The 18,999-nt window shown below is 43.9% G+C and overlaps 1 protein-coding gene and 1 pseudogene across 5 annotated transcripts in view; one reads left to right on the forward strand and one right to left on the reverse strand.

Annotated features, from left to right (window-relative positions):
- Positions 1-18,999, reverse strand: part of inpp5a (inositol polyphosphate-5-phosphatase A) — a 752,293-nt gene that overhangs the window by 245,428 nt on the left and 487,866 nt on the right. The window lies entirely within an intron of this gene.
- LOC140392481 (large ribosomal subunit protein uL6-like) lies at positions 33-7,923 on the forward strand (annotated as a pseudogene).

Consider the following 18,999-nt stretch of genomic DNA (forward strand, 5'->3'; position numbering starts at 1 on the left):
CGTTCCATCCAATATTTTTATCTTCAGTGAGAATGAGGACCATTTTCAGCAACCAGGTATTGACATTCCTAACAGTGTTGTAACTTTGAAAGACCCACTACTGTCATTGTAAATAGGGCTGCAGGAACAGTGCAAAGAAAATTTGCTCACATTAATCTGGGGCTCAGCCTTCCTGGCATTAAGAAATAACAGGTTTAGGGTGGAATTCTGCATTTTTAAGACTCTGTTGATGACTTTCTTACTGGGCTGAATGGTGGGAACCAGCGTCAGATTGTGCGATTAGAACGTCATTAATTATACACAGGCGAGTTCCCTCTGAGTCACCTGATAGGCTGGTGGCTGATTGGTGTCATGTGAGAGTACCTTTAAGAAATGGGTGTTTATAAATGGGTGTGTATATAAATATCTGTAGTAAGAGTACGTTTAAGAAATGGGTGTTTACTACTGCAGTGATGTCAGAGAGTGGGTGGCGCTGGGCTGTCTGTCAGCTTTTTACTTTCGTTTTAGGCTGTTTGCTGCAGGGTGTATTTTAGTTTCGTTTTCAGTGTTGGAGCTGAAGACAGACAGAGCAGGTGCACTGTTGATCTCTCTGCCATGGAAAGACTATCTCTTGATCATTTGGTGAATTCAGAATTATAATTGTCCTCAGTAGTGAATGTAAACCTAATGTGCTTCTGTGAAAAGGTGTTTCTTGGGTCTTCTGGATGTTGTTTGGGAAGTTATTAAGGATTACTTAGTGTTGTATTCTTTGGGGGTTGTATTTGAATTGATGGTTGCTAAGATGTTCACTGTATGTTTTAAAAAGGTTAACTTGAGTTCATAGAATAAACATTGTTTTGCATTAAAAAATACTTTTCCATTTTTGCTGTACCACACCTGTAGAGTGGGCCGTGTGCTCCCCATACCACATACTATTAAAAGTTGTGGGTCAGGTGAACTCCATGTTACACGTAGGGGTTCTCTAAACACTGGCCCATAACAAATTGGGGGCTCGTCCGGGATAAAAGTCTATCTATTGGATTGGCTTAGTGAGGGGTGAGCATATTGTGGGGGCTTTTCAGGTGTGGTACTCTAGTTTAAGTAGGGAGTGTGTTGTGTACACTTTCTAAGGTGCTGAAGCTTTTAGGGGTGGAGACGGTCACACGCACTGCCTTATGGACAGAGACTAAAAGCAGACTGTTAGATTTGGCAAAAACATTGCAGTTAACATTACCTGACAAAATGCAAAAAGATGAGGTAATTATGGCAGTGGCTAAGCATTTAAAGTTGCCTGAGATACGGTCTGACTCATTAGAAATGGCAAAGATCCAGTTGCAGATTAAGCAACTTGAACATGAGAAGGAATTAAAGCAGCTTGAATACAAAAGAGAGGAAAAAGAAAGAGAGGGAGCGGAAAGAGAAAGAGATAGAGAGAAAAAAGAAAAGGAGAGAAAATAAAGGAGAAATGAAAGCATAGCCCCAGGAGCATAAAAAGAAAGAGAAAGGGAGATACAGATCAGGGAAAAAGATAAAGAAAGAGAGCTTGAACTTCAGAAAATGGCCATGAAACATGACAGTCAGTTAAAATTGGCAGATGTAAAAGAAAATGTACAGTTGGATGATAGTGATGAGGATAGTGAGAAAGAGCGTCATAGTCGAAGGCTTGGTGGTGAGCTATTTAAATATGTCCAAGCATTGCCAACGTTTGACGAGAAGGAGGTGGAAGCCTTTTTCATTTCATTTGAGAAGGTAGCTAAACAAATGAAATGGCCACAGGACATGTGGGTATTACTGATTCAAACAAAGCTGATAGGTAGGGCTAGTGAAGTGTTTGCATCACTACCGGAGGAGGTATATGAGACGTATGAGGAGGTGGAAAAATCCCTCAGGTGCATATGAACGAATGCTTGAAGCCTATAGACAAAGGTTTAGAAATTTAAGGAAAGAATTTGATCAAAAATACATGGAGTTTGAAAGGCTCAAACACAGTAATTTTGAAAGGTGGATAAGGGCTTTGAAAATAGACCAAACATATGAAGCTCTCAGAGAAATTATACTTTTGGAGGAGTTTAAAAATTCAATTCCTGATATAGTGAGAACTCATGTGGAAGAGCAGAGGGTTAAAACTGCGAGATTAGCAGCAGAAATGGAAGATGATTATGAATTAGTTCATAAATCAAAATTAGTTTCTGACATCAGTTTCAGCCTGTGAGGGATAGAAACTGGGGACATGAGAAATACTCAAGTGGTAAAAATAAAGGTGATCTGATGGGAGATAATGAGAGTGTACCTCAGACTACAAAGAAATCTTGGAGGGTGGTTAGAGACATGAGAAATTTCAAATGTTTTCACTGTAATAAATTAGGCCATGTAAAGTCACAGTGTTGGTGGTTAAAGAAAAGCACTGGGAAGGCTGATGTGGTAAAACAGGATAAGACAATGGGGTTTGTTAAAGTGGTAAAGGAAAGCCCAAGTAAACGAAGGAGGTGCAAAAGATTGTACAGCCTGATCAAGAGGTGATTGATAAGAAGGTGCCAGATCTCTTGAAAGAATTTACTTGAGTATGTAAAGTTTACTCATGTGTATCAGGATGATCAAGTCAAGAAGTCACAATTTTAAGAGATACGGGAGCTAGTCAATCTTTAATAATAAGAGTTGAGGAGTTATGAGGTTTGGGAAGAATGTTGCCAGAAAAGGTGGTAATATGTGGGATTCAGGGTGAGACGAGTAGTGTTCAATTATATAAGGTAAGGTTGGAAAATCCAGTGAAGAGTGGTGAAGTGGTAGTAGGAGTAACAGAGAAACTATATTGTCCAGGAATACAGTTTATCTTGGGTAATGATACAGCAGGATCGCAGGTGGGAGTGATGCCTACGGTGGTTGATAAGCCAATGGGAAATCCGACAACTAAAGGGTTGAAGGACGAATAGCCTGGGATTTTTCCGGATTGTGTCGTAACAAGGTCGCAAAGTCACAGGTTAAGACAAGAGGAGAAATCAAAGAGTGAAGATGAAGTTGAAGTGTAATTATCAGAAAATATTTTTGATGAGATGGTTGAAAAAGAACAAGAACAGGTGGAGGATGAGGCAGATATTTGTAGTTCAGAAAAATTGGCGGAGTTACAACAAAAAGATAGAGAAATAAAACGGATGTATCAGAAAGCATACACGGTAGAGGAGTCTGCGTGTCGACCAGTGTGTTATTACCGTAAAAGTGATGTCTTGATAAGAAAATGGAGACCTTTACATATGCAGGCGGATGAAAAGTGGGCAGAAGTTCATCAAGTAGTATTGCCGGTAGGGTATAAAAAGGAGGTTTTGGGAGTTGCACATGAGGTTCCAGTGTGAGGTCATTTGGGAATAAGAAAAACTCAAGCTAAAATCCAGAAACATTTTCATTGGCCTGGACTACATAAAGATGTAGTTAAATTTTGTCAATCATGTCACACTTGTCAAGTGAAAGGAAAACCTCAAGCAGTGATAAAACCAGCGCCCTTAATACCCATTGCAGCATTTGAGGAACCTTTTACAAGTGTCCGAATCGATTGTGTAGGACCGCTTTCGAAAACAAAAAGTGGGAATCAATATCTTTTGACGATAATGGATGTGTCTACTCGGTTTCCAGAGGCCATTCCAGTATGTAATATTACAGCTAAAAAGATTGTGGAGGAGTTATTTAAATTCTTTACTAGATATGGACTACCCACAGAAATACAATCGAATCTCGGATCAAACTTTACCTCGAGGTTATTCAAAGAAGTTAGGGATAGCTCAGGAATAAATAATTTGTATCAACTGCGTACCATCCAGAATCGCAGGGAGCGTTAGAAAGGTGGCATCAGACATTAAAGACAATGTTGAGGGCATATTGTCAAGATTAGGATTGGGATAAAGGGATTCCATTCGTACTGTTTGCAATTAGGCATGCACCTAATGAGTCAACCAAATGCGTCTTTTTGAACTAATTTTTGGTCATGAGGTAAGAGGACTACTTAAATTGATTCAGGAAAAATTGGTGAGTGAGAAATCGGAACTTACATTATTGGATTACGTGTCAAATTTTAGAGAACGATTAAATAGAGCAAGTCAATTGGCTTGACAACATTTGAAAGTTGCACAAAATTTGATGAAACCGGTCGCGGACAAGAAATCCAAAGTTCGTAGTTTTGCCAGTGGGGATAAAGTTTTAGTATTGTTACCAGTGATAGGTGAGCCTTTAAAAAATAGGTTTTGTGGACCTTATCAGATTGAAAGGAAATTAAGTGAGGTGAATTATGTGGTAAAAACACCAGATAGAAGGAAGACTCACCGAGTGTGTCATGTGAATATGATTAAAAGGTATTTTGAAAGGAAAGGCGAGAAAACGGAGGAGGTTTTAATGATTCTAACTCAAAGTGACAAACCAAATCCTGATGACTGTGAATTTGACATACCCCAAATTAAATTGGAAAACGAGGATGTTCTTAAAAATTGGGATAAATTGTTGAGTTACCTTCCAGAGGCAAAACGAACTGACCTGAAAGAGTTATTGATATCATGTGGGGAAGTTTGTCGAGATAAATTGGGAAGTACTACAATGGCTATACATGATGTAGATGTGGGAAAGGCTGTTCCGATCAAACAACATCCATATAGACTTAACCCTTTAAAATTGGCACAGGTTAACAAAGAGATTGAGAGTATGCTTAAAAATGGCATAATTGAAGTGGGTTGCAGCCGATAGAGCTCACCCATAGTGATGTTACCTAAACCCGACGGTACCCAACAGTTGTGTGTGGACTATAGAAAGGTTAATGCAGTTACAAGAATGGACTCTTGACCTATCCCACGTTTGGAGGGTTGCATTGAGAAAGTGGGACAATCAGCTTTTATTTCTAAACTGGATTTACTTAAAGGTTACTGGCAGGTACCTTTATCCGAAAGGGTAAAGGAGATTTCAGCTCTGTGACTCCAGATGGTATGTACCAATTCAAAGTTATGCCATTTGGCATGAAAAACGCACCAGCCACATTTCATCGGTTAACTAACAAAGTCGTTTCAGGATTACCCAATTGTGCGGTATACATCGACGATCTGGTAATTTTCAGCCAGACATGGACAGAACATTTGAAACTTCTGATGGAGTTATTCGATCAACTTCAGGAGGCGGGTTTGGTGACAAACCTAGCCAAAAGTGAATTTGGAAAAGCCCAAGTCACTTTACTTGAGGAGTTTCCAATACCCTCAACTCGAAGGGAAAGAATGCTATTTCTTGGCATGAGTGGATTTGATCAAACATTGGTGAAAAATGTTTGTAGCGTGGTTGCTCCACTGATGCACTTGCTGAAGAAACGTCGAAAATTTCAGTGGACAGCGGACTTTCAGCAGGCATTTGACTGCCTGAAAGCTGTGATAACCAATGCTCCTTGGAGAATTACAAGGGACTCTGTGATCAGATTGAACTAAAGTATCTGACTTTAAAGAGACATGCCGAGGCGTAGGTAAATGGACGGGTCGTGCTTCTTGTCCATAGAGACTGTCAATCGAGAAGGATTTCAGTTGGAGGAAGAAGAACAAAAATGGACTATATTATTTATTATATCTGTTTGCGTGTTTTCTTTTTGAAACAAAAAAGTATATTTACTGTGTGCATTTCTTAAAGGATAGTGAAAAGGATGAAAAATGAAATCATCTTGAAGTTGATGGTTTATTATTTTTTCTTGGAGGGAGGTGCCATGTGAGAGTACCTATAAGAAATGTGTGTTTATAAATGGGTGTGTATATAAATATCTGTAATAAGAGTACCTTTAAGAAATGGGTGTTTACTACTGCAGTGATGTCAGAGAGTGGGTGGAGTTGGGCTGTCTGTCAGCTTTTTACTTTCGTTTTAGGCTGTTTGCTGCAGGGTGTGTTTTAGTTTCGTTTTCAGTGTTGGAACTGAAGCCAGACAGAGCAGGTGTATTATTGATCTATCTGCCATGAAAAGACTATATCTTGATCATTTGGTGAATTCAGAATTATAAATGTTCCCAATAGTGAATGTACACCAAATGTGCTTCTGTTAAAAGGAGTTTCTTGGGTCTTCTGGGTGTTGTTTGGGAACTTATTAAGGATTACTTAGTGTTGTATTCTTGGGGGTTGTATTTGAATTGATGGTTGCTAAGATGTTCACTGTATGTTTTAAAAAGGTTAACTTGAGTTCATAGAATAAACATTGTTTTGCTTTCAAAATACTTTTCCTTTTCTGCTGTACCACACCTGTAGAGTGGGCTTTGTGCTCCCCACACCACAATCTATTAAAAGTTGTGGGTCAGGTGAACTCCATGATACACTTAGGGGTTCTCTAAACCATGGTCCATAACACAGATTCAAATGTCCCAGCGCCACATTTAGACACCAGTCCAGTGAACTCGTATCAGTCTCTCCAGCCCATTGTCTTCACCTGCAGGATGTCAGCAACCCAGAGGAAAAAAGCTAGCAGCTTCCAGAAGAAGTTAGTTCCTCAATTCAATCACCCTTTCCCGAGTTCATCACCTACGAGGTGCCCATGCCCCACTTAGACCTCTTCCCACAGCATGTGGAGTCTTTGTATACCTCCTTCCAGTAAATGATTCGGTCTCTCTTTGACCCCCATATTTGTGAGCTTTTCATGCAGCTTTGTTGGGATCCAGCTTTGCTTTGCCTTCCATTGTTTGTGTCCTTCATCCCTCTGCCTGTCAGCATGAGCATCAACATTTCCCCCACCCCCTCACTGCACAGCCCTCCTTCCACATTGCCCCCCTTGTCTTTGTCAGGCCACCACCCACCTGGAACCCTCCCACCCCCCTCATCAGCCTCACCTAGCACTCGAGCCCTGGTCGAACTGCAGACCGTTGTTGTGATGGCTGCATGAGTCCCGGAGCACAGTGCACGTAGATCTGGCGTGTCTCCTGTACTCCCCAAACCCATGTCCTATACTGACCTGACCTGGGTCAAACAGCACGATGCTGTCCATAAAGACCAGATTGGCATGGAGATGGAGGCAGGAACTGGTCTGCCCCAGCAGACGACTGGCGAGTGCATCAAGAGCAGTACAGCACTATGGCAGAAAAGTTGTTGAACTGACCTCAAAGTCTCTACTGTGCGGCACTCTTTATCAATCAGGTTTTAGAGGATGTAATTTCATGCTGGCATGTCGCAAGAATGGAAGGCCTGATGGCAGGCCGGTGTGCAGTTTTTAAAAATGGGCATTCACCAGCCAGCATGAAGGCCGACCCGCCTTTGGGAGAATTATAATGCTATCCTTATGCCGACGGGTTTCCAACTTTTTGGCTCCCGCTAGATTCTCCTTTCCCATTCGCCACCAAACCAGCCGTGGCCGGGATGGGCGAAACTCACCCTTAGAGTTGACAAATAGTAGAGGGCAGCGCTGTGGTGCAGTGGTTAGCACTGCTGCCTGAGGGTGCCGAGATCCCAGGTTTGATCTCGGCTCTGGGTCACTGTCCATGTGGAGTTTGCACATTCTCCCCGTGTTTGCGTGGGTTTCGCCCGCACAAATCAAATATGTGAAGGGTAGGTGGATTGGCCACGCTAAATTGCCCCTTAATTGGAAAAAATGAATTAGGTACTCTAAATTAAAAAAAAAAGAGTTTGCAAATAGTTGGGTAACAGTAAAGAGCTGGCTGCAGTGTGGACAATCTGCAGTCATATAAAGAACATGATCAAGGGCATTGCCATAGGTTTCTGTTACAGGATGAGACCAACATATGCTCATTTCCCCATTAATGTGGTTGTTCAGGAGGCTGAATCGCTGGTAACATCTTGGAGAAAAGCATACTCTTAGAGTCTGTGTGGAGCTGGATGTTTCAGAATTAGAGTTGTTTTGATTCAGCAGGAAAGCACAGTGAGAAAGAAGGAGATTTGCAAATTCCTCGATGGTATCTATGTGGATGGAATGAGCACTGTTGACCCACAGTTCACTAAGTAACACTCAGCTCTTTCAGAGAGTACAGTTAAATAAATTTAATGGACTGAGAAAAAAATACCTTCACTTGGCAGTGACTCCATTCCAAATCCTGTCGATGGGTATTTTAAATAATAGGTGAAGGAACTCATGCCTGTAGCAACTCAACAGGGTGCTAATGTCACGAGTGGCACCCAGCTGTTCCAAAAGGGGGGGCCAGAGGCCTAAATCAGGCCAAGTAACAATTTTGGATCTCTTTTTTCTATTTTTAGCAAAACCCCTTGTGGAGTGACTGTCATATCCCACACAGGACCTCCGGGGTGGGAATGATTATCTTCCCCATGGTTTTCACAGATTCAGCTCCGTCTAAAAGGTTGGCCAGTTAGGCACCAACCGTGAAGAGACTTGGTAGGGATCTACCGTGAGTTGTATATAACGTAACTGTAAATAAATCAAAGTTCTTGATTCTACTCGGTGTGGACTCCCTGTGCCCTTATTAGACTGACAATCAATACCTGTGGGATTGACAGCTGTCCACATCCTGAGTACCAGAGCCTTGCAATAGGCCTAAAGCTGAACCTGTTCACATAAGACTTTCCAGGGATATATCTGTCAAAATGCCTGCAGGTGCTTGGAACACAATCAGACAGATCCTCAAACTGTTTCCCAAGAGATAGAAGACCCACCAGCCTCATACCAGCCCTTCCCGTACCAGCCTCCCCGAACAGGCGCCGGAATGTGGCGACTAGGGGCTTTTCACAGTAACTCCATTTGAAGCCTACTTGTGACAAAAGCGATTTTCATTTAATTTCATTTCACCGCAAACCCCAACCCACCAACGTCAAGTCACGTTGCAAATTGCCAATTTCGTGGGAGTGGTGGATCCATGTTTTGCCTTGTTTTGTGACCTCCCTCTCACTCGACCATATCTGTGTACAAAATTGCACCCTATATTGTCACTTCTGCACCAGTGTTGGATAAGTCTGTGAATTATTTACTGACATAAATGGTCATAAGTCACAAAATATAAATCAAACAAATACCTGACAGAAAGCTCAGAGCCAGGTAAAAATCTGAGCAATTCACTTTGGTCAAGTCATTGAGAGGATATAGACAGACAACTATGAGGAACAGTAATGCCATTTTTCGGTATTCAAATACGTTTTTTAATTCAAGGGGTTGATTCTGGCACGTGCAGATTAGGCCAAATAGCCTGTTTCTGTGCTGTAGCCATTCCATAATAACAAGGAAGTCATACCAAGTGTACCAGAACTTAACTTTGAGCAATTTTAATGCTCTCTAGAATAAGAATAGGAAACATGCAGGCTGAAATTTTCCAACCCACCCCACCGGCGAGATCTTCCAGTCTCACCGATGGTGACCCCTGTGGTGCATTTGCCGGCGGTGGAGGGTGTGGTGCACGCAAAATCCAGACAGCAGCGGGACTGAAAGGTCCCACCACCAGTCAATGGCGTGCCACCTCCGTCGCCGAAGTAAAATATGACGGAGGATCATGTCCCGCCTGCAATATTTCAGAAGGAAACAATCAACAGGCCAAATGAGGGCGAAGAAAAAAAAAGTGAACAAGATGAGTAAACATTGCCAAGAAGTATTAAGTAATTAACTTCAATTTCTTAATCTGATTATGCATTAAATTAATAACGTTGAATACATCAGGTGACGCTGGTGACATCAGTGGATATAATTAATAGCAACAGATTCATGCAGCCACACAAATTATTGATTTGATACAGTCCAAAAACTGAAAACGCCATGCAGAATGAAATCATGCTTTCTGTCCAGGCAAAGTTCAAGGTTTAAACATCTGAACATTATGTTGCAGTTTTGTTGCCTAATCTGTAACTAAATACCGTATCAAGAGTAAAATACTTGCACAGATTATAAATAGCACAATTTCTTGCTATAATTAGCTTCATATCTTTCCGTTGCTTCCTACTTTTTCAGCTTAATGCAGATACAGTAATACTGAACACAGTTAATGGTGACCCATTTTAATGTTAAAATTACCAGGGCAATCTGTGAGCATTAATGAACAATGATTCACATCAGATTGGTAGGAGCACGAGACAAAGCCGGTTGCCTGAATTAATGTCAAGCGAGGTTCTTTACCAACAATGAACTACAAGCTCATTATTGCTTTAACATTACAGCAGGAATGATAGACCTCAGTTTATAAATGTTCAAGATTTTAAAATAAACCAGAAACATACGATATTTTTAACAGTAGACAAATTGATATGTGCACAAATTTGATTATTTATAAACAGAGTTCCTTTCTCATATTTGTCATGTCATAGAACATAAAGCACAAATTTCTAAATTGAGTTGAATTAGTATTTTCAGGTGTGTAACTGTTGTGCATGAAGAATGGATGACAGCTCGCACTATTTAACAATGAGTCCTCTCTTTATACCAGTTCCATTGGGAAGGGTATCAATGCTGTAGAATAAGAATTATTTAAACAAAGTTAAACAAGTCCTTGGTATGTTCTATTTTACAAACTAATTTCAACTGAAATGAAAGTCTGGGTATTAGTGAATTTGTACAGCGTGTTCTCTTCTCCTCTCACATCTTCCATTCCCTTCTTCAACATTGATTGCGAAAAGCTCATGGATTTTCATCTCTTCAAGATCAAATTTATCCTCACACTTGCCTTTCTAGCAACCTTTCTTTATTCTGCTCTGCTTCTGAAAGCTACCCACTTCTCGCTCATCTGCAATTTCTTTCCCAATAGCCAAGCTTATTTCTTCCATGAGACCTTGCTCCTGATTCCTCCATTCTCTTCTCATTCAGCTCTAGACCACTCATCTAACCTCCGCGTTTGCTGAGAGTGTTAATGGTTCTCTGTCATCGAGAAGTGTCCTTTCAAAACTGATGTTATCATCACCTCCATAAAGAACCTGATCCAAGGCCTATCTGTCCTCTCCAGCTGATATGCCACCTCCCTTTTCTTTCTAAGGCACTCGAGTGTGCTTTTGTTTCCTAGCTTCATGGTCATCTGTCCAAAGGTTTCTATTCAAATCCCTCTGGTCTGCCTTTTGCCATTCACTGAGGCCGTCCTGGAGAAAATAACAAGTTACAACCTCTGCAATTGTGTCCATGGCATTTCATACTTTGTTGTTTTGGGTGCAGAATTTGACATGATTGATCACTCCTCCATTGACACTGTTCTGTTATCCAGTTCTGTTGGCTTGCCCTTCCTCACTTTGCTACAAAGGGCATTTTGAGGTCATAAAGGCTCTAACTAAATGTAAGATCTTTTTGTGCTTAGTCTCGGCCCCCAAGAAGTTGCTCGTTGCTTCCACTGCGAACTGAAAGTGAGGACCCAATAAAATATTGTCATGTCCAAACTCAAGGGGGCAATTGTTATTCCTCCAACCAGCAGGTGAGTTCATTAAAATCCATTTTCTGGAGCATTTGCTGAAGCATTTATGGACATTTCCCTGCATGAAGGATGTACCTTTGGGAAGGAAGACCCATGGCATCTTGGGCCAGTGGGGAAAGGTGGACAGTGTAGATTCCATGATTCCACTCATGAAATCTTAGTGCACAATGCTCAGTAATTTTAATACTTCAATAATTATCATCACTGTCCTATAGAGCCCCAGCCTTCATTGAGGCTTTACTCACATCCTTCCTGCATTCATCCCATACTATGCTCTGTATAGAATGTCACACTACAAACTGCCCTCCTCCTTGGGATGCAGTGCTGGAGAATATGCAGTAAAATCCGAGGAATCCAACTGCAAATTCATGTTAAATGGAGCTTCATGAATGCCAAGGAGACCCCATTCTCACAATGACACATCTCTACGTAACCCGATATGCCTACAAATGTGATTGATGTCAAAAATGACATACTGAAAATGCCGAATTAAAACATGCATGAGCTTTGATCCTTGGGAAACATTCCCTCTATTCATCTTTTCCTCCTCTGAACTGTGTCGTGTTGGGTGTTCCGATACACAAACGCACCAACACGGTTGTAGATGGTACAACTCTGTTTTATTATTCTGTACAATAATAACTATTAACTTCTGGCTGTGGTTCGTGCTTCACCAGCTAACCTGTGGACCCAGCCCTAGCACTATCTTAGTGAGGCACTCAGCACATGGTGCATGTCTGAGTGGCACGGTGTGAGCTCTGTGCTCTGAGCTATCTGCTGGTAGCATGAGCGGGAACTGTGGTGTTCCCTGTTTTATAGTGCGTGTGCTCTCACTGGTGATTGGCTGCGATATTGTGTGTGTGTTGGTTGGTCCATCTACCTGTCCATCAGTGCGTGTGTGTGATTGCACCACGATATGTTAATATGGATATCATGACATCCCCCCTTTTCACAAGGATATGTGCCTACTTGGTAATAAATATTGGTGTGTACTGAGTGCATCTGAGTATGTGTGTGCAATATTTACAACATGTACATGAGGCTAAACTATATACAAAGGAAGGTGTCAGGTGCAACAGAGCAACGAGGTTGTACCACAAACAAAACAAGTGCAATCATCAAATATCGAAAGAGAACTCCTGGAACGACAAGAAAGAAACACGTTAACATTATTGCACAACAAATCAGTGAGTCCAATGTGCAAACAGGCTCATAAGTCCCGTCTATTAGGTGGGCGACGAATTCGGGTTGACCGCCTCAAGGGTGGGTCAGGATCCACCGGCTGAGGAATGGGCCTGGCCACGGGTGAGAGAGGAATAGGCAGAGTGGCAGGAAGCTCCACAAAGTCGACATCAGGGACAACAGGAGGGCGTGGCACCGGTGCATGATCACGTAGCGAGTGCGGAAGCAGCCGAAGGGCCTGCCGATTACGCCGACGAATGGAGCCATCAGGCATGCGAAGCAGGAATGAGCGGGGAGCCACGCAGCGGAGAACCTCAGCGGTTGCCGACCAGCCACCCTCCGGTAGGTGTATGCGGACGTTGTCTCCAGGCACCAGGGCAGGAAGATCAGTTGCCTGAGCGTCATGTGCCACCTTCTGCTGAGCACACTGCTGTCGCATCCTTTGCAGTACTAGAGCATGGTCAGATTTAGGAACATGAATGGACGGCACACTGGTCCTGAAGGTGTGACCCATCAACAGCTGGGCTGGCGAGAGGCCTGTGGACAGTGGGGCCGAGCGATAGGCCAGCAGGGCTAAACAGAAGTCAGATCCGGCATCAGCAGCCTTGCAGAGGAGCCGCTTCACGATATGGATGCCTTTTTCTGCCTTGCCATTCGACTGGGGATACAAAGGGCTGGACTGTGAAGCCGTATGAAGCAGCAAAAGAAGACCATTCTTGGCTCGCAAAACAGGGCCCGTTGTCAGACATGATGGTGAGCGGAATGCCATGGTGAGCGAAGGTTTCTTTGCATGCTCTGCTGACAGCTGATGATGTCAAGTCGTGCAGGCGTATGACCTCCGGATAATTGGAAAAATAGTCAATTATAATGACGTAGTCCCTGCCAAGCGCATGAAAGAGGTCCACACCCACCTTTGCCTAGGGGGACGTTACCAACTCATGGGGCTGAAGTGTCTCAGGGGGTTGCGCCGGCTGAAACCTTTAGCAGGTGGGGCAGTTGAGCACCATGTTGGCGATGCCGTCGCTGATGCCCGGCCAGTACACAGCTTCTCGGGCCCTCGGCCTGCACTTTTCAACCCCGAGATGGCCTTCGAGAAATTGGTCGAGGACAAGCCGGTGCATGCTGTGTGGGATCACAATCCGGTCCAACTTTAGGAGGACACCATCAATGACGGCCAAGTCGTCCCGGACAATGTAGAATTGTGGGCACTGCCCCTTGAGCCACCCTTCCGTCATGTGGCGCATCACACGTTGTAGAAGGGGGTCAGCCGCAGTCTCACGGCAAATGTGGCCAGACGTGCATCAGTAGCCGGCAGATTGGCCGATGTGAAGGCTACTTGTGCGACCTGACAAACGAAACCCTCCGATTCGGGCGGTGTGCTACCCCTGGACAGAGCATCCGCGATGATGAGGTCCTTTCCCGGGGTGTAGACAAGTTGGAAGTCGTACCTCCGGACTGTGAGCAGAATGCGCTGGAGGCGAGGGGTCATCTCCACAGTGAACTGCGGAAGACCATACACATAGTCGTGGAATTTGTCGATGCCGGTCAACAAACCCAGGCACTCCTTTTCAAGCTACGCATAGCGCTGTTCTGTGGGGGTCATGGCCCGTGAGCCATAGGCATAGGCGACCGGGGCCCATGATGCAGTGTCATCCCGTTGCAGGAGTACCGCCCCAATGCCGGGCTGGCTGGCATCAGTCGAGGTCTTTGTGTCTCGAGTAGTGTCGAAGAACGCCAATACCGGGGCGGTGGTGAGCTTGATCTTGAGCTCATCCCATTCCTTCTGGTGTGCGGGCAGCCACTGGAATTCCGTTGTCTTCTTGACCAGGTGGCGAAGAGCCGTTGTGTGCGAGGCAAGGTTGGGAATAAACTTCCCGAGGAAGTTGACCATCCCAAGAAAGCGTAGCACTGCCTCCTTGTCTGCCGGCTGCGGCACGGCTGCGATGGCTGCCACTTTATCGGCATCCGGCCGCACCCCTGACCGGGATATGTGATCCCTCAGAAACTTTAGCTCAGTTTGGCCAAAAGAGCACTTGGCTCGGTTGAGGCGCAGGCCGTGATCTCGTATCCGTGCAAAGACACGCTGGAGACGACTGATGTGCTCCTGTGGTGTGGTGGACCAGATGATGACGTCGCCAACATAGACGCGCACCCCTTCGATGCCCTCCATCATCTGTTCCATGATGCGATGAAACACCTTGGATGCCGAGATGATGCCAAACGGCATCCTATTGTAGCAGTATCTGCCAAAGGGAGTGTTGAAAGTGCACAGCTTCCTGCTGGACTGATCCAGTTGAATCTGCCAAAAACCCTTTGAGGCATCAAGCTTGGTGAAAATTTTAGCCCGGGCCATTTCCCTCGTGATTTCTTCCCATTTGTGTATGGGGTAGTATTCCCTCATGATGTTATTGTTCAGGTCTTTCGGGTCGATGCAGATCCGGAGCTCGCCAGAGGGCTTTTTTACGCACACCATGGAGCTGACCCATGGCGTTGGCTCCGTGACCTGGGAAAGCACTCCTTGGTCCTGCAGATCCTGTAGCTGCTGCTTGAGGTGGTCCTTTTCATGGATGACACAGGTTTCGATGGCGGTGGCTATGGTGAGGCGCTTTATTTTGAGGAGCTGCTGGCGCAGGGTGTCCGAGGTGACCCCAAAAACTATCTGATCCCGAATCATGGAGTCGGGGGTGGCCTCATTGCTGCAGGAATGCGCAAGGATACGGAGGTGTGTCAAATAAGATTGAAAACACTCATCCTTACGCTGCAGGCGCTGCTGGAAGAGGTACCTCTCAAAGCTCTCATTAACTTCCACGCTGAAGTGTTCCTCAAATTTTAGAAGGACCGTCTTGTACTTCGTCTTGCCCTCGCCTTCCACGAATGCCAGGGAGTTGTAGATGTGGATGGTGTGTTTCCCCGCCGTGGAGAGGAGGAGGGCGATCTTCCTGGTGTCCGATGCATTCTCCCTGTCTGTGGCTTGTAGGAAGAGCTGGAAGCGCAGTTTAAACAGCTTCTAGTTGACACCGAGGTTTCCAGCAATTTGGAGCGCCTGCGGCGGGCTGATGGTGTCCATGGCGCAGGATGTGCGTGTGCTCTCACTGGTGATTGGCTGTGATGTATGTGTGTGTGTTATTTAGTCCATCTACCTGTCCATCAGTGTGTGTGTGATTGTACCATGATATGTTAATATGGATATCATGACAAACTGCAGGTAAAACAAGCAGGCCCCTCAACATGTAGCAATGCTAGCTCAATCCATGTTCAATAATGTTTCACAAAATCAGGGAATTATTACAGCACCAACAGAGACCATTCGACCCACTGTTTCTGCACCATTGAACCAGTATTTCAATAAATCAGTATTTATTGACCATCTCCACTTGCGCTTGAGAAGGTGGTAATTAGCTGCCTTCTTGAACTACTGCAGTCTGCCTGGTGTAGGTACTCTCACAGTGCTGTTAGGGTGGAAGTTCCAGGATTTTGACCCAGCGTCAGTGAAAGAAGCGCAATATCGTTCCAAATCAGGATGGTGAGTGGCTTTTAGTGAATTTGAAGGTGGTGGTATTCCCATGTATATGCTGCCCTAGACATTACAGGTATGGAATGGTTATCAAAGGAGATGTATCAAGTTGTTGCAGTGCATCTTGCTGAATCAGTGTACAGTGCTGATACTCTACACCGCCTTGGAAGAAGCAAATGTTTAATGTGGTGCCAATTAAGTGGGCTGCTCTATCTTGGATGGTGTTGAGCTATTTGAGTATTGTCGGAGTTGCACTCAGGCAAGTGGACAATATTCCATCACACTTCTAACATGTGCCTTATAGATAAAGAGTCAGGAGGTGAGTTTCTTGCAGCAGAATCCCCAGTCTCAAGCCTGCTCTTGTAGCCACAGTATTTACATGATTAGACCAGTTAAATATCTGGTGAACGGTAACCACCCCCCCCCCCCCCCGAATGTTGATGGTGGCGGATTCAGCAATGCTATTGAATGTGCCATTGAATGGTTGGATACCCCCTTTTTAGAAATGGTAATGCGCTGGCACATGCTGCCATGGTCCATTCTAATCACAAAGGCTGTGTGTCAGCTCCCAGGAAAGTGAGCATTCACATGTAGGACAAACAGTTGGTGCCCTTTGCTACTGTCATACATTGGGGCAGTGATAAAAGGGGGACAGCCATATGGGTGACTTTCTTCTACCATGGTATTTCAAGGTATGATGTATCATCACCAATGGTTTTCCATAGGGAAGCTGATGAAATTGTTAGCCCCAGCCATAGCATGCTTGAAGCATCTGTGTACAGCCATTTGGTTTGTGTTATAGGTGATCCCAATAGTTGCCCCAAGTTTTGCAAAAGCCATGGGCAGAATGTGCATATGTTGGAGAAGGATGTCAGATCATCTTGTAGCATATTGCACTACTCCTTCATAAAATGAAGCTTCCACAGAGATTGCTGTTCAGTAAATACAGTTATAGATCCTGCTTGGGAAACAATGGCAGATGTACCCCCTCTCTCCTCTTCCTTTTTATCAAAGAAGCAAAGAAAGATTCAAATCTCGAATATGGAGTCCAGCATGCCCTGTGCAGGTTGGGTGGGGGCGGAGGGGGGGGGGAGGTTTGGGTTGGGGGATGTGTGGAATAAATGGCAACCAAATAACAGAAAGACAGATAACAAAGTACATGGCAAAAGCAGGAAAAACAATTTACAATAAAATTTCAACAACAATATCATCCCTTTAAAATACTTCCACTTTCAAGGTAGCACTGAGTCACTCTGGGTAGCAGTTTTATTTGCTAAATTAAGGCTCAGCGTAAGAGTAGTGGAAATAAGTCAAAATGGGAGATTGACATCACCATGTAATTATTTCCTGATTTACATGAGACTGTCCATAAATATAAGCCAAGATTGTGGATGGAAACTCAAGCAGGCAAACAAGTGAGCTGGAGTTAATTAAGACCCTAGCCAACTTACCTCTCATACATACATATGCACATACATACATATGCACATACAGGTTGAAAATCCCTTATCCGAAATGCTTGGGGCAGAGAGTGTATCTGATTTCAGAATTTTTGGGATTTCTAAATATACTGCGCAGGGGTGGTGCACGTTTGAAACTGCGCATGTGTGGAATTTTGGGATCTGTGCATGTATGGTGCATGTTGGGAACTGTGCATGTGTGGAATGTTGGGAACTGTGCTTTTGAGGCGCACGTTGGCAACTGCGCATGTGCGGAATGTTGGGACCTGTGCATGTATGGTGCACATTGGGAACTGCGCATGTGCGGAACATTGAGAACTGTGCATGTGCAGTGCACATTGGGAACTGTGCATGTGCGGAACATTGGGAACTGTGCATGTGCGGAACATTGGGAACTGTGCATGTGCAGTGCACATTGGGAACTGTGCATGTGCGGAACATTGGGAACTGTGCATGTGCGGAACATTGGGAACTCTGCATGTGCGGAACATTGGGAACTGTGCATGTGCGGAACGTTGGGAACTGTGCATGTGTGCAACGTTGGGAACTGTGCATATGTGGAACTTTGGGAACTGTACATGTGCAGAATGTTGGGAACTGTGCATGTGCGCCGCATATTGGGAACTATGCATTTGTGGTGCGCTCGAAAAACTAGTGTGGAGTTTGGAATTTTTTGGTTTTCTGAATTTCGGATAAGGGATGCTCAACCTGTACATACATATAAACAACATGGTAAATCCTAGAGCTGACTATCCAATCAGTAGAACAGAAGATACAGCATTGCATTGTGCAAGGAACGACAGGACAATGTTCTCAGCAGCAGTTTCCACACCAGCTACTTTTGACCAGGAAATCATATTGAGCAATGTGTAAATACTTCTGTGTAGTAACAAAATAATAAGAAAAAGAAAATGTAAAAGCAAGATAGGCAAGGCTTTACTCATGCATCTCTTAGTGGTTAGTTAGATAGCTGCAGGAGCCTTAAATCAAAGCGTTTTGGCTGTCCGGGCCATGAAATAATGCACATTGTGGTAACCAAAAAGCAAGTCACAGAAAATAAATCCTTCTGGATCTGAACCTCATCCCTGCCTGTTACAGAATTACAACTGAATGGATAAATCTGAGATCTAGAGTAGTCTATTCACTTATTCCTCAATTTCACAAAACATTCAAAGTTTATACAGAGAAATGGTTCCACACATTTCTCAGTATTTTCAGTAGCTCTTCATATAATCCATCTTTTTGATAGCAATTGCTGAGCGGGGTGGGGAGGGGGTTCGGTATAATTTAAAGCTGGAATTACCAATCAATTTAGCAATATTGAGTGTAAACTGGGCTTATATTAGTCTTCCTTGAAGTCTTTCATCAGTCTGCACTGTTAAATAAAAATGGAAGTGAAAATCCTATGTATTGCCAGTCAGTATTCCTTCTTTGCACAGCAGATGGATTATATACAGGCTGTTTCCTTTATTAAAAGATGACATAAATCACTATTGAAAAACTCGAGACCCCTACAAGGTTATCATGAAAGGTTCACA

The sequence above is a fragment of the Scyliorhinus torazame genome, chromosome 16 (genome assembly GCF_047496885.1).
Source record: "Scyliorhinus torazame isolate Kashiwa2021f chromosome 16, sScyTor2.1, whole genome shotgun sequence".
Lineage (NCBI taxonomy): Eukaryota > Metazoa > Chordata > Chondrichthyes > Carcharhiniformes > Scyliorhinidae > Scyliorhinus > Scyliorhinus torazame.